This window comes from Schistocerca nitens, chromosome 6 (genome assembly GCF_023898315.1).
Source record: "Schistocerca nitens isolate TAMUIC-IGC-003100 chromosome 6, iqSchNite1.1, whole genome shotgun sequence".
Classification (NCBI taxonomy): domain Eukaryota; kingdom Metazoa; phylum Arthropoda; class Insecta; order Orthoptera; family Acrididae; genus Schistocerca; species Schistocerca nitens.
The window spans coordinates 716,454,078-716,470,813 of NC_064619.1; the positions used below are offsets into that span (position 1 = coordinate 716,454,078).

At 46.7% G+C, this 16,736-nt stretch overlaps 1 protein-coding gene across 2 annotated transcripts in view; it reads left to right on the top strand.

Moving 5' to 3' along the window:
* The window catches only part of LOC126262679 (WW domain-containing oxidoreductase), a 196,519-nt gene that overhangs the window by 104,320 nt on the left and 75,463 nt on the right, over positions 1-16,736 (top strand). The window lies entirely within an intron of this gene.

The following is a 16,736-nucleotide window of genomic DNA, read 5'->3' on the forward strand; positions in this document are numbered from 1 at the left end:
GTTCCACTGGGCTCAGAACAGGTGAAACTGATGGCCAAGACATCAACATAAGTTCACTATGATGCTTTCCAAACCATTGTAGCACGTTTCTGGCCGTGTGACAAAGATCCCCATCAGGGAAGACATCAAGGGATGCAGGTGGTCCACACTGTCATAGTGTCTTTGATTACAATCACAGGTGTCATGTCCCCCTGCGGGTTCGGGGGTAAGAATAGGCCCGCGGTATTCCTGCCTGTCATAAGAGGCGACTAAAAGGAGTCTCAAACGTTTCGGCCTTATGTGATGGTCCCCTGTCGGGTTTGACCTCTATATCTCAAAATTTTTCCGAAGAGCGAGCAGATTGGGGAAGGGCGCCTTACTTGGTGCATTGTGTCCATCTTGCGTTGAGAACTTTCGCCAGCTTATTCGTCGTTGCGTTGCAGTCCTGCCCACTCTACATCTCTTGGGCATGGATACGCTCCTGCGTGCACTTTCTGCCAAGCAATGTGCAGGGCCACTTTCTGCACTGACGGCGACCGTGGACCACATGTCACCTAACATCCAGCACAGTAGCCAGTCCGTTGTGGTGGGGCCGCCATGTACCCTGTTGGTTGTAGCCCCCTGACAACACAGGGATCGCTCTACTGATGCCTGCGCCGTTAACTCCCCACGTATGCCAAGGAGTAGATGCACATCTCTCTGGGGCATCGGGACTCCCGGCAATGGCCATCCTGCCAGGTGGCTATTGCTGCGGCTGGGTGGCGCCCGTGGGGAGGACCCTTGGTCGGAGTAGGTGGCATCAGGGTGGATGACACGCAATGAAGCGTGGCACATCTTCTCTTGCTGGTGGCCAGCCACCAGGAGTCTCTAAGCGTTCGAGGGCCCATTTTAAAGGTAACGTTTATGACCCCAAATTGTTCCCCTCCCTCGCCACACCATGGGAGGAACGAAAGGCTATGAATGAGAGCGACAGGTATTCGCCCCGGTATCTCGTCTGTACCAGAGCTGACGGGGAATCGTTTGTGTCTGTGAAGCCTCTTCTTTGTCGAACATTTAGAGGACAAATTCGGGGAGGTGGAGGGCTTGTCCAAGATGCGGTCAGGGTCAGTCTTAATAAAAACAGCGTCCTCTGCCCAGTCACGAGCCTTGCTCGCTTGTACAAAGCTGGGGGATGTTTGTGTTACTATCACCCCACATAAAAGCTTAAATATGGTCCAGGGAATTATTTTTCACCGCGATCTCCTTTTACAGTCCGATGACGAGCTGCGCGCCAACTTAGAGCGACAAGGGGTCCATTTCGTCCGGTGCTTCCACCAGGGTCCGAGGGATCACCAAGTTGCAACCGGTGCCTTCATCTTGGCCTTCGAGGGTGACACGTTACCTGAGAAGGGCAAGGTGATGGTATACCGTTGTGATGTCAAGCCCTATATCCCTCCCCCGATGCGGTGCTTTAAGTGCTGGAAGTTCGGCCATATGTCTTCTCGCTGTGCTTCCAGCCTCATTTGTTGTGATTGTGGTCGACCGTCCCATCCTGATACTCCATGTGCCCTGCCTCCCATCTGTGTCAGCTACGGGGAGCACCATCCCCCTTGCTCGCCGGACTGTAAGATTCTCCAGAAGGAGCGGAAAATAATGGAATTCAAGACCCTGGATAGGCTGACCTACACTGAGGCTAAACGTAAGTTTGAACGACTGCATCCAGTACGAATGACGCCCACTTATGCCGCCACTGTCGCTCCTGTTACAGTTCCTATAGCTGCGCCACACACCGTTAGCTCTCAGAGTCAGAGAACCACACCTGCCCCCTTGATGGTGGGGGGCACTCCACTCCCTGTTGCTCCTGCTCCATCTACTTCAGGAGCAACGCCCCACCCAACTATCGGGGACATCAGTTCCCCCTTCCCAGCTGGAGAAGCGTAAGCCTTCTTCGGCTCCTCTCGCCAGGAAGCGGTCCCTTGGGGACCTCCCTTCGCAATTTCCGACCGGTACCAAAGCCGACAGCCGCAAGTGGCTCAAACAACCGCCGGTCCCTGGTCGTAGGGACACACAGTCATCGTCTGCCCCTGAGACTGACCCACTGACGCCCTCCCAGCCTGAACCACCGAAGGCACAGCAAGAGAAGCAGAAGAAGAAGAAAGTCCCCAAGGCTAATGACATTGCGGTGGCACCCATCCCACCGCTTCCTACAAGCTCTGCGATTCTGGCATCCGCTGAGGACCTCGATCTCGCCGGTCCCTGAGACGCCATGGATAGCACTAGCACAGGTGCTCAATCGGAGGCAGCAGGTGACCCAGCGGCGTAATCTGCCTTCCCAGTCCCGTCACGCCTTTCTCATCCATGGACATCACCATCCTCCAGTGGAACTGCAGCGGTTTCTTCCACCGTCTAGTTGATCTCCACCAACTTATCAGCCTTCATCCTTTCCTCTGCATTGCTCTGCAGGAAACTTGGTTTCCAGCAATGCACACCCCCACCCTCCGTGGCTATCGGGGTTATTATAAGAACCGAGCAGCTTATGAAAGGGTGTCTGGTGGCATCTGCATCTATGTCCTTAACTCTCTTCACAGCGAGTCTGTCCCTCTACAAACAGCTTTAGAGGCTGTCGCTGTTAGGGTGTGGACGCCGCAGGCTTTTACCGTCTGCAGTCTTTACCTTCCACCGGATGGTGATGTCGCGCTTCATGTCCTGGCTGCACTGATAGTCCAATTGCCGCCACCTTTCTTGTTACTGGGTGACTTCAACGCCCATAACCCTCTGTGGGGTGGGTCAGTGGCAACAGGTCGAGGCGCCACCATTGAGCACTTATTGGCACAGCTCGTGGCGCATGGCACGTACTCCGCCATCGACCTTTCGATCTGTAGCCCTCGCCTCTTATCGTCTGTCCAATGGAGTGTGCATGATGACTTGTGTGGCAGTGACCACTTTCCGATCCTTCTGTCACTGCCACCATGTCACTCTTCTGGGCGCCCCAGCAGATGGGCTATGAATAAGGCTGACTGGGACTTGTTTTCCTCCACTGCCGCTATTGAGCCTCTCTCTAGTGATGACATCGATGCGGTGGTTCAATCGGTCGCCACCGGTGTCGTTACTGCCGCCGAATCTGCCATTCCCTGTTCTTCTGGGTCCCCTCTGCGGAGGGCTGTGCCTTGGTGGTCGCCTGAGATCGCTGAAGCGATTAAAGATCGCCGGCAGGCGCTCCAGCGTCACAAGCGACATCCTTCCATAGATCACCTTATCGCCTTCAAACGGCTGCGTGCGCGGGCCCGCCTCCTTATCCGCCAAGGCAAGCAGGAGTGCTGGGAGCGGTATGTGTCCACTATTGGCCTCCATGTCACTCCATCGCAGGTCTGGGCCAAGATTCGACGCATCTACGGCTATCGGACACCTGTCAGCGTCCCTGCGCTCTCACTGAATGGAGCAGGTTTTACTGACTCCGACGTCATTGCAAACCGCTTAGCAGAGCATTTTGCTACGAGTTCTTCTTCTTCTTAAGTTGCCAATCCTAAGATTGATTTGCAGCAGCTCTCCATTCAGTGTGATTGTCGGCCAGCCTCTTCAATTCCGTGAAACTTCCGCATCCTAGGTCCTGCATTATCTGGCTTATGTACCTTCTTCTAGGTCTGCCTCTTGCCCTCTTGCCCTCCACAAGGCCTTCCGTTATAGTGTGGAGAAGACTTTCATGTCTCAGAATGTGTCCCATCCATATATCTCTCCTCTTCTTGACCGTCTTCCAAAGAACTGGAACTTCCTCCGCTCTCTGCAGGACTTCTTCATTTGTCATCCTGGCCGTCCATGGAATTTTTAACATCCTTCGCAGACACCACATTTCGAATCCTTCAATCCTTCTTCTTTCGTCCTCTCCAAGTGACCAGGTTTCGCTGCCGTAGAGAAGCACACTCCCAACAAAGGTCTTTGTTAACTGCTTCCTTAACGACAGACTTATCATATTTGATGTGAGGAGTCCTTTCCTTTTATAGAATGCCTGATTTATTCTACTTATTACATCTTTCCTACTACGACCATCTGATGTTATTCTGCTTCCCAAGTAGACAAAGTCTTGTATTTCTTTCAGCTTCTCTCCATTCAGCCTTATATTCGTAGTTGCTTGATTATTTTGTTTGCTTGCAACTAAGATTTTTGTTTTTGACTTATTAATTTTCATGTTGTACCGTGTAGCAAGAGTGTTTTCCATTTCCTCCAACACTACTTGTAATTCTTCCTCATTTTCCGCTAGGACAGCAATGTCATCCGCAAAACGCAGCATATCAACTATTTTTCCCTGGATCCTGATTCCATTAGCTTGTCCTAACTTTTCTCTGACCTCGTCCATTGCTTTCTGTATGTACATATTAAAGAGGACAGGGGAGAGTGCACATCCCTGTCTCACACCCTGTTTAATTTTTGCTTGTTGTTGATGTTCCCCACATCTCACTATTGCCACCTCTTCTTTGTATATGTTCCATATCGTTCTCCTGTCCTTGTACGTAGCTCCAGTTTCCCTCAATATCTGGAATAGTTTTTTTTCCATTCAACCTTATCAAAGGCCTTTTCGAGGTCAACAAATGCTATGTAGGTGTCCTTTCCTTTTTCCATTCTTTTTTCTATTATGAGCCTTAGGGCCATAATGGCTTCTCGCGTACCTCTCCCTCTTCTAAAGCCAAACGTCTTCTGTGAGCATGCATTCCACGTTCCCTTCAATTCTTCTGAGGAGGATGGTCGTCAAAATTTTTGATGCATGTGATGTTAGGCTGAGGGTTCTGTATTGTGCACACGATTTTGCTGGCATTTTCTTTGGTAATGGAACAATAATACACTTTTTGAAGTCCTCAGGCAGCTCTCCAGTATCATATATTTGGCAGATTAATTTATACAATTTATCTTTTATTTCTGTTCCAGCTGCTTTGATGATTTCTGATGGCAATGAGTCAATTCCTGGTGCTTTTCCGTGTTTAAGTGCCTGTATTGCCTGATCAAATTCAGACCTTAGTATGCTGTCTCCTAGTTCATCTTTATCTACTTCGTCCTCACTTTCAATCATGTCATCTTGTACATTGCCTCCATATAATTTCTCTAGGTATTCCTTCCACGTAAGTGCTATATCTTCATGATTATACACCATCTTATTATCCTCTCTTATTGGGGCATTACATCTAATCCTTTGTCCTCCTGAGAAGAAGCATTTCACTGTTTTGTATGCTAATTCAAAGTTCCCTTTCTTCAGAAGGTCTTCAACTTCTTTGCATCTGTCTTCAAGGAATCTTTCTTTTACTTGCTTCAGCTTCCTGTTGATTTTGTTCCTAAGCACTCGGTATGCCGTTTTCCCTTCTTCCGTTTCATTATTTTTGAGCTTCCTTCTTTCCTCAAACATAAGTATTATTTCATCAGTTATCCACTCCTTCCTCTTTTCAGGTTTTTGTTTTCCAATTATCTCTTCAGCTGCTTTTATTAGGCCATCTCTCATATTTTCCCAATGTTGTTCTACATTCTCTATAGGATGCTGTTGAATTAGATCCTTAGCCCTTTCTTGGAACTCCTTCTGCGTCTCACGGTTTCCAAGCTTCCCTATATCCAGTTTTCCATTTCCTATTTTCTTCCTTATGCATTTGAACTTGACTCGGCATTCCGCAACAACCATGTTGTGATCACTCACAATATCTGGGCTTGCGTATGCTCTAGAGTCTTTTAGTTGATTTCTAAATCTATTTTTGACTAGAATGTAATCAATTTGGTATTGTTCTCTATCCCCTGGTGACTTCCAGGTGTATCTTCTACGGGGGTGATGTTGAAACCACGTGTTCGATATTATCAGTTGATTCCTGTTACAAAATTCTATAAGTCGGTCTCCTCTATCATTCCTTTTACCAAGGCCGTAGCGTCCAACAGCTGGCTGTACCTCTTTATCTCCTACTATTGCATTCCAGTCTCCCATGATTATTAAATTTGTTTCTCCTTTGATTCCTCTCAAGGCTCCATTTAACTCTTCATATACTGCTTCAACTTTCTCATCCTCCTGGTTTGTGATAGGCATATAGACCTGTATCACAATCGTCTCTGTAGGTTTGGTATCCAGACTGACAAGTATTATCCTTCCTCCATATTGTATATATCCCTTCACTCTCTGCCCCAATTTTCGACTCATAACTACTCCAACCCCACCTGCTCCAGGTCTATCTTCTATCGTTCCTGTGTGAATTATTTTGCTACGAGTTCTGGTTCTGCGAATTACCCCCAGGCCTTCCGCTCCATTAAAGAGCGGATGGAACGTTGGAGCCTTTCTTTTCGCACCCACACTTCTGAATCCTACAGTGCTCCATTCAGTGAGTGAGAATTTCACAGTGCCCTTGCCGCTTGCACTAATACCGCTCCCGGGCCAGATCGCATCCACTGTCAGATGCTGAAACACCTTTCAGTGGACTGCAAGCAACGCCTCCTCGACCTTTACAACTGTCTCTGGGTCAAGGGTGAGTTTCCGTCGCAATGGCGGGAAAGCATTGTCATCCCCGTTTTGAAACTGGGCAAGAGCCCTTTGGAGGTGGACAGCTACCGCCCCATCAGCCTCACCAACGTTCTTGGCAAGCTTCTTGAACGGATGGTGAGCCGGCACTTGAATTGGGTACTGGAGTCTCGGGGCCTTCTGGCTCCGTCTCAGGGTGGGTCCCGTAAAGGCCGCTCCGCCGCTGACAATCTGGTGAGCCTGGAGTTGGCCATCCGTACTGCCTTTGCCCGCCGTCAGCACCTGGTCGCTGTCTTTTTCGACATGCGGAAGGCATACGATACGACATGGCGTCATCACATCCTTTCTATGCTTCATGGATAGGGTCTTCGGGGTCCTCTGCCGATTTTTATCCGCAATTTTCTGTCGTATCGTACCTTCTGCGTGCAAGTCGCGGCCTCGTGTAGTTCCTCCCACATCCAGGAGAACGGTGTGCCACAGGGTTCTGTTTTAAGTGTATGCCTGTTTTTAATAGCCATTAACGGGCTCGCTGCGGCCGTGGGAAATTCTGTCTGCACTTCCCTGTATGCTGACGACTTCTGCCTTTACTATAGCTCTATTGGCATTGCAGCTGCTGAACGTCAGCTACAGGGCGCAATCCGCAAGGTGCAGTCTTGGGCTGTAGCATGTGGTTTTCAGTTTTCGGCTGCCAAGACCCGCGTTATGCATTTCTGCCGGCACCGAATGGTCCATCCTGCGCCGCGGCTTTATCTTGATGGCGAACTACTTGCTGTGGTGGGGACCCACAGGTTTTTGGGTGTACTTTTTGATGCCCAGTTGACTTGGCTGCCTCATATTCGGCAGATTAAACAGGCGTGTTGGCGGCATCTCAATGCTCTGCGATGCTTGAGCCACACCAGCTGGGGCGCCGACTGATCTACCTTGTTACGGCTCTACCAGGCATTAATCCAGTCCCGTTTGGATTATGCGAGCCTGGCTTATGGCTCCGCTTCCCCATCTGCGTTGCGGGTATTGGACCCAATACTACACAGCGGGATACGACTTGCCACTGGTGCCTTCCGCACCAGCCCTGTGGACAGCATACTAGTGGAGGCAGGTGTCCCTCCCCTGCGGTTACAGCGCCAACGTTTGCTGGCCGCTTATGCTGCCCATATTTTTAGCTTGCCCGGGCATCCAAACTATCGTCTCCTGTTCCCGCAATCGGTCGTCCGTCTGCCAGAACGTCGGCCCCGGTCTGGTTGTACGATTGCGGTCCACGTCAGAGCTTCTCTCCGGGCTTAGAGTTTTCACTGTTCCACCTCCTTTCTGGGCCACTTTGCGTACACCCCCATGGTGTGTTCCTCGCCATTGTCTTCGGCTCGACTTGGCACAGGGCCCGAAGGACTCAGTCCCTCCAGAGGCCTTCCGCTGCTGCTTTTATTCCATCCTGGCCACGTATCAGGGCTCTGGCATTGTTTACACTGACGGTTCGATGGTTGCTGGTCGTGTCGGGTATGCGCTAACTCTAGGGGACCATTCCGAACAACGTTCCTTGCAGGATGGCTGCAGCATTTACACTGCTGAGCTGGTTGCCATCTTTCGTGCCCTAGAGTATATCCGCTCCTGCTCAGGTGTGTCCTTCGTTATCTGTAGCGATTCCCTGAGCGGTTTACGAGCTTTCGACCAGTGTTTCCCTTGTTCTCGTCTGGTGATGGCTATCCAAGAGTCCCTGCATACTCTTGCCAGTTGCGGCCGCTCTGTGGTCTTTGTGTGGACCCCCGGTCATGTCGGTATCCTGGGAAATGAACATGTTGACCGCCTGGCGAAAGAGGCCACGAGTAAACCATCTCTGGATGTTGGCCTCCCAGAGACTGATTTGCGGGCAGTCCTCCGCCGAAAAGTTTTTGCGCTTTGGGATGCTGAATGGCGCGATCGGATCACGCCCAATAAACTCCGTGCCATTAAGGAGACGACGACTGTGTGGCGGTCATCCATGCGAGCCAACTGCAGGGACTCAGTCGTCCTTTGTCGGCTCCGCATTGGCCACTCCCGGCTGACACACAGTTATTTACTGCGCCGGGAGGACCCTCCTCTATGTCGCTGCGGGGCGGCTTTGACAGTGGCCCACATTTTGTTGGCCTGCCCTCTTTTAGCTGTGGTCAGGCAGACATTTGCGCTGCCTGATATGCTCCCTGCCCTTTTATCTGATGACCCTGTTATGGCTGGCTTAGTTTTGCGTTTTATTCGGGCAGGGGGTTTTTATCATTTAATCTGAGTGTTTCTGTTTTTTAGTGTTGATTCTGGCTTTTGGCCTCCGATTTTAAACTGAGTTTTTAATGTGTTCTCGGTGGTTGGCTTTTCCTTTTTTTCTCTATGGTCGCCCAACCACCGTCACACTCTGTGTGATTTTAATTTGTTTTGTCTGATCTCTGTAGGAGTATTTCTTGTCCTGTGTCATCTGACGTCTTTCCTGCTGTTCGTTTTTATTCTCTTTGGGTGGTTTTAATTTTTTGGAAAAAGGGACAGATGACCGTCGCAGTCTGGCCCCTTTAATCCCCCAAACCAACCAACCAACAGGTGTCATGGAAGCCCAGGTCAGTGTCCACCATAGTATACCATATTTACTTGAATCTAAGCCGCACCTGAATCTAAGCCGCACCTGAAAAATAAGACTCAAAATCAAGAAAAAAAAGATACCCAAATCTAAGCTGCACCTGAAATTTGAGACTCAAAATTCAAGGGGAAAGAAAAGTTTTAGGCCGCACCTCCAAATCGAAACAAAGTTGGTCCTTTCTAACATGAGACACAATTTAGGTCAAATGGATGAAGGTACAGTTACAGTAGTTTGGTTCGAGTTGTAAGCTTAGCAGTTAAGCTTTACCAGGTAGCCATTGCTATGCGTCAGGCGCTCCGTCCGTATTTATATGGGTATCCTTCCTTTTTCACGTGCTTCGTCTGGTTTGAATCGATTGCTTGTTTTTCTTTGATCTGATAAGTTCCGTTCTCTTTGTTATAGGTGTTTATGTCACTCTAAGCTGAAAATGCATTATTGTACTGTGTCATGCATTGTTTTTCACATTCTGATAATGAGTGTTGATGACCGTCACTGCTCGTGGTATGACTTGCTTTTGTGTGCCCTACAGCTGCTTACAATATAAAAAAATGAGAATCGTCTCATTAGCGAAACATTGGCAAGAGACTTCTATTTGTTGTTACTTAGACTGCTGTTTTCTTTGATAATGATCAGCAAGAACCAAATAATAGACTGCGTATGATAGATGATGTTCTGAACAAGAGTGCAGTGAAAATTTTTCTCCGTTCGAAAATCTTTGCAGATTCCTCTTTAGTACATTACATTCTGCACATAAATTAGTCATCTAAGATTTAAAAATCTAGTCAGTTGGCGTGCTTCATTTCTGACTGTATCAATATTGAGCATAAGAATAATACGAATATAAACATGACATGATATGTATATTCTTCTGTGTTTGCTGTTGTCTCACTCTATTTTCATAGTTTATTAGGCAGACAGGATTTAAATGAGATAGCAGCAAACATGAAAGAATACATGGCATAATGTTTATATTTGTATTATTCTTATGGTGAAGAGAATACTGCATGTGATTCACGATTCATAAAAGTTCCTATCAGCAACTATCTCTTGTCACAGGTAGGAAAAAATTCGGAACGTAGAGTTGGCCATATTGACATACATCCCAAACAGTCTTGCCAGTCAGATTTTTGTAGTAGATTTTTAGTGATGACTTCAAATGCAGAGTGTGTTGTTGTTGTTGTTGTTGTTGTTGTTGTTGTCTTCAGTCTGTAGACTGGTTTGATGCAGCTCTCCACGCTTTTCTATCCTGTGCAATGGAGAATAGCAACACTTATAAAATAAGAATGAAAATAACTTAGAAAGTAAATGCTGGAATTTAAAATAAAATTTTATTAGGTTTGTAATGCATCTTATACGAAATGTTTAAAATATCAGTCATGATTCTGAATCACCACCACTTGATTCTTTGTTGCTCATTTCTTCAAACAGAGCATCATCCTCTGTATCATCTAGTGCATTGGATATCAAACATTTTATAAATGATTGTTGCACAGTCTGATTTGGAACACACTTCCATGCATCATAAATCCATTGGCACACTTGCGACAAACATGTGCGTTTTACATGTCCCGTTGGTGTCAGTTGTGTCGCTTTTCGAAAACCAGTCTGTGTACATGCGGTTAAGCTTGTCCTTAAATGGTTTATTCAAACAGATGTCAAGTGGTTGTAGAATTGATGTCATCCCACCTGGAATTACTGCCAAGTCCGTTTTGCTTTCCTCTAATTTTCATTTTACTGCAAGTGTTGTATGGCCTGTTTACACATCTAATACCAACAGACTGCATAAGTCAAGCATTGCACCAGGACGTTGATTCCACACACGCCTAATCCATTCCAGCACCATGTCCTCTGGAAACCACCCAGTTTCATTTGCTCATACAGTTACAGTTTTTGGAAACACTTCTGATTTTGGTAAACTCTTATGTCCATCTGCTGTGCAAGCAAGCATGATGGACATCACTGTTTTTCACCCCCTGATGTAAGAACACTTATGTCTTTCTTTTCTTTGGCGTCAACCATATAATTTGACGGCATGTCAAAATATAGGGGAGTTTGGTCAGCATTTCCTATCTGACCAAGAAGGTATTGTTTTTCTGTGTGCCGCCTAATTATGAAGCACTGAAATTCCACAAGATTTTTTTCATAATTTTTTGGCAGCTTCAGTGCAACTGAAGTTCGCCTCCGAAGTGAAAAACCCCAACGCTTCATAAACAGATCAATCCAGGACTAGCCTGAAAATTTTCAATTTTTTGCTCTCTAGCAATTTCATGTGCCTTAATTTTTAAAATTTCGGCGTTCACAGGCAGGAATTTCTTATGATGTACCTTAATAAATTCATTTAAAATCACTTCTAGTGTATGATATCAGCCACACTTTAGCCCACTAAATGCTTTCCTGCTACTTGAACATTCAAATAATTTGTCTCTGCAGTCACCATCACCTGACATTGCTCTCATCAAATAACTCCCCTCTTGAATTTGGCACTATAATGAAAGCGCTTCATTATGGTACATTAACACCAACAAGCACTTCACAAAATTCCACGAAACAATAGGTGCCACTACGTGAAATCTTAATGAGCCGCAGCATATCAACTCGTGCAACAATCCTAAAAGAAATTTATTTTTTCTGCTACGAATATTTGAAAGGCTGCTACATTTGAAGATGAACAATATGGAATTTCTATTTACTTCACTGGATAATGTATGAAAATGCAGTGGTCAAAACTCGGGGCGGTGAAAAAAGCTCATCTTCTAACTTTTTTTTTTTTTAAACTTATTTACTGACGCAGAAGTTTTGGTGCCAGTATTTATCTTTGTTCCTGCAAAGCATGCCTGTGTAGTGCTACATATTTTCGACAACAGAAGTTAGTTGTGGCGGCCCCTACAAACATCTTTCAGAACTTCCGCTTACTTTGCACTCCATTCTAAGCCGCAGGCGGTTTTTTGGATTACAAAATCCGGAAGAAAAGCTTGACTTAGATTTGAGTAAATATGATAATACTGGCCCCACCAGGCTGTGTACTTGGCATAGTGCTGGTTTTGAACAGCAGTCAACCTGGATGACAGCTTATCTGGACACGTCCATTGACATGATGTAACAAGAAATGTAATTCATCCAACCATGTTGCAATAGATCCACAATCAATCTCACTAATCCTGTGGCCAGGCTAATCACATTTGCTGTTGTCATTGGGTCACCATGTGAAACTTGGAGAGTCATCTGCTGTGGAATCCCATGTTCAACAGTGCGTACCACATAGAGTGCTCCAAAACACTCGTGCCTGCACTAGCACTGTTGTGTGTCATTAGATCTGCTATAGCTTGCCACTAATCTCTTTTCCTTAGCGGGCAAGCCTCCAGTGTCCATGTTTTATTGTGAGGTATGAACAGCTAATACTTGTCACCTGCTCATGGGCTCACCACCGTTCAACCACTGTCCATGGATGCCCAGGACAGTAATACTTTAACAGCAGACCAGCTTCACCATTTTTAAGGTGCTCGTGCCCAAGCTATAGGCATTACAATATGCCCTTTGTCAAAATCATTTACGTCAATGGATTTCTCCATTTGCGACCTGTATCATCACTACAATGATTCATTCATCTCTGTTTGACATATATACAACTTTCCTTACCACATCTTGTTTCGGCTCATTATATATATATATATATATATATATATATATATATATATATATATATATATATATAGAGAGAGAGAGAGAGAGAGAGAGAGAGGGGGGGGGGGGGGGGGGAACATTCCACGTAGGAAAAATATATCCAAAAACAAACATGATGTGACTTACCAAATGAAAGTGCTGGCAGGTCGACAGACACACAAACTTACACACAAAATTCAAGCTTTTGCAACAAACTGTTGCCTCATCAGGGAAGAGAGGAAGGAGAGGGAAAGACGAAAGGATGCGGGTTTTAAGGGAGAGGGTAAGGAGTCATTCCAATCCCGGGAGCGGAAAGACTTACCTTAGGGGGAAAAAAGGACGGGTATACACTCGCACACACAGTCATATCCATCCACACATATTTAAAGACAAAGCCTATGTCATATATATATATATATATATATAGGGAAACATTCCACGTGGGAAAAATATATCTAAAAACAAAGATGATGTGACTTACCGAACGAAAGCGCTTTCGACCTGCCAGCTCTATATATATATATATATGATAGAGGGAAACATTCCGCGTGGTAAAAATATATCTAAAAACAAAGATGTTGTGACTTACCGAACGAAAGCGCTGGCAGGTCGATAGACACACAAAGAAACACAAACACACACACACAAAATTCAAGCTTTCGCAACAAACTCTTGCCTCATCAGGAAAGAGGGAAGGAGAGGGAAAGACGAAAGGATGTGGGTTTTAAGGGAGAGGGTAAGGAGTCATTCCAATCCCGGGAGCGGAAAGACTTACCTTAGGGGGAAAAAAGGACGGGTGACACTCGCACACACACACACACACACACACACACACACACACACACACACACACACATATCCATCCACACATATACAGACGCAAGCAGTTCCCTCTTTCCTGATGAGGCAACAGTTTGTTGCGAAAGCTTGAATTTTGTGTGTGTGTTTGTGTTTGTTTGTGTGTCTATCGACCTGCCAGCGCTTCCGTTCGGTAAGTCACAACATCTTAGAGGGAAACATTCCACGTGGGAAAAATACATCAAAAAACAAAGATGATGCGACTCACCAAACGAAAGCGCTGGCACGTCGATAGACACACAAACAAACACAAACATACACACAAAATTCAAGCTTTCGCAACAAGCTGTTGCCTCATCAGGAAAGAGGGAAGGAGAGGGAAAGACGAAAGGATGTGTGTTTTAAGGGAGAGGGTAAGGAGTCATTCCAATCCCGGGAGCGGATGTGTGGATGGATATGTGTGTGTGTGCGAGTGTATACCCGTCCTTTTTTCCCCCTAAGGTAAGTCTTTCCGCTCCCGGGATTGGAATGACTCCTTACCCTCTCCCTTAAAACCCACATCCTTTCGTCTTTCCCTCTCCTTCCCTCTTTCCTTATGAGGCAACATTTTGTTGCGAAAGCTTGAATTTTGTGTGTATGTTTGTGTTTGTTTGTGTGTCTGTCGACGTGCCAGCGCTTTCGTTTGGTGAGTCGCATCATCATATATATATATATATATATATATATATGATAACTTACCAAACGAAAGTGTTGGTATGTTGATAGAGACACAAACACCCACACAAGATTCAAGATTTCGAAACCCACAGTTGCTTCATCAGGAAAGAGGGAAAGACGAAAGGATGTGGGTTTTAAGGGAGAGGGTAAGTAGTCATTCCAATCCCGGGATCGGAAAGACTTACCTTATGGGGAAAAAAGGACAGGTATACACTCTCTCGAGTGTGCGTGCACACACAAACACACACACACACACACACACACACACACACACACACACAGAGGCAGACATGTGTAAATGCAAAGAGGTTGGGCAGAGATGTCAGTCGAGGCGGAAGTACTGAGTCAAAGATGTTGTTGAAGGACAGGTGAGGTATGAGCGGCGGCAACTTGAAGTTAGCGGAGGTTGAGGCCTGGTGGGTAACGGGAAGAGAGAATATACTGAAGGTCAAGTTCCCATCTCCGGAGTTCTGACAGGTTGGTGTCAGTGGGAAGTATCAAGATAACCTGGACGGTATAACACTGTGCCAAGATGTGCTGGCCGTGCACAAAGGCATGTTTAGCCACAGGGTGATCCTCATTACCAACAAACACTGTCTACCTGTGTCCGTTCATGCGAATGGACAGTTTGTTGCTGGTCATTCCCACATAGAAGGCTTCACAGTGTAGGCATGTCAGTTGGTGGTAATCATGTGGGTGCTTTCACACGTGGCTCTGCCTTTGATCGTGTACACCTTCAGGGTTACAGGACAGGAGTAGGTGGTGGTGGGGGGGGGTGCATGGGACAGGTCTTAAACCAGGGGCAGTTACAAGGGTAGGAGCCAGAGGGTAGGGAAGGTGGTTTGGGGATTTCATAGGGATGAACCAAGAGGTTACGAAGGTTAGGTGGACGGCGGAAAGACACTCTTGGTGGAGTGGGGAGGATTTCATGAAGGATGGATCTCATTTCAGGGTGGGATTTGAGTAAGTCGTATCCCTGCTGGAGAGCCACATTCAGAGTCGAATCCAGTCCTGGAAAGTATCCTGTCACAAGTGGGGCACTTTTGGGGTTCTTCTGTGGGAGGTTCTGGGTTTGAGGGGATGAGGAAGTGGTTCTGGTAATTTGCTTCTGTACCAGGTCGGGAGGGTAGTTGCGGGATGCGAAAGCTGTTTTCAGGTTGTTGGTGTAATGGTTCAGGGATTCAGAACTGGAGCAGATTCGTTTGCCACGAAGACCTAAGCTGTAGGGAAGTGACCATTTTGATATGGAATGGGTGGCAGTTGTCAAAATGGAGGTACTGTTGACTGTTGTTGGGTTTGATGTGGACGGATATGTGAAGCTGGCCATTAGACAGATGGAGGTCAGCATCAAGGGAAGTGGCATGGGATTTGTAGTAGGACCGGGTGAATATGATGGAACCAAAGGAGTTGAGGCTGAAGAGGAAATTCTGGAGTTGTTCTTCACTGTGAGTCCAGATCATGAAGATGTCATCAATAAATCTGTACCAAACTTTGGGTTGGCAGGCGTGGGTAACCAAGAAGGCTTCCTCTAAGCGACCCATAAATAGGTTGGCGTACGAGGGGGCCATCCTGGTACCCATGGTTGTTCCCTTTAATTGTCGGTATGTCTGGCCTTCAAAAGTGAAGAAGTTGTGGGTTAGGATGAAGCTGGCTAAGGTAATGAGGAAAGAGGTTTTAGGTGGGGCAGCAGGTGGTCAGCATGAAAGGAAGTGCTCCATCGCAGCGAGGCCTTGGACGTGCGGGATATTTGTGTATAAGGAAGTGGCATCAATGGTTACAAGGATGGTTTCTGGGGGTAACAGATTGGGTAAGGATTTCAGGCGTTCGAGAAAGTGGTTGGTGTCTTTGATGAGGGATGGGAGACTGCATGTAATGGGTTGAAGGTGTTGATCTACATAGGCAGAGATACGTTTAGGCAGAGATATGTTCTGTGAGGGCTTGGTAACCAGCTACAATGGGGTGGCCGGAATGATTGGGTTTGTGAATTTTAGGAAGTAGGTGGAAGGTAGGGGTGCGGGGCGTCAGTGGGGTCAGGAGGTTTATGGAGTCAGGTGAAAGGTTTTGTAGGGGGCCTAAGTTTCTGAGAATTCCTTAAAGCTCCACCTGTACATCAGGAATGGGATTACCTTGGCAAACTTTGTATGTAGTGTTGTCTGAAAGCTGACGCAGCCCCTCAGCCACATACTCCCGATGATCAAGTACCACGGTCGTGGAACCCTTGTCAGACGGAAGAATGACGATGGAGCGGTCAGCCTTCAGATCATGGATAGCCTGGGCTTCAGCAGTGGTGATGTTGGGAGTAGGATTAAGGTTTTTTAAGAAGGATTGAGAGGCAAGGCTGGAAGTCAGAAATTCCTGGAAGGTTTGGAGAGGGTGATTTTGAGGAAGAGGAGGTGGGTCCCACTGTGACGGAGGACGGAACTGTTCCAGGTAGGGTTCAATTTGGATAGTGTCTTGGGGAGTTAGATCATTAGGAGTAGGATTAGGATCAATTTTCTTCGTGGCAAAGTGATACTTCCAGCAGAGTACGAGTGT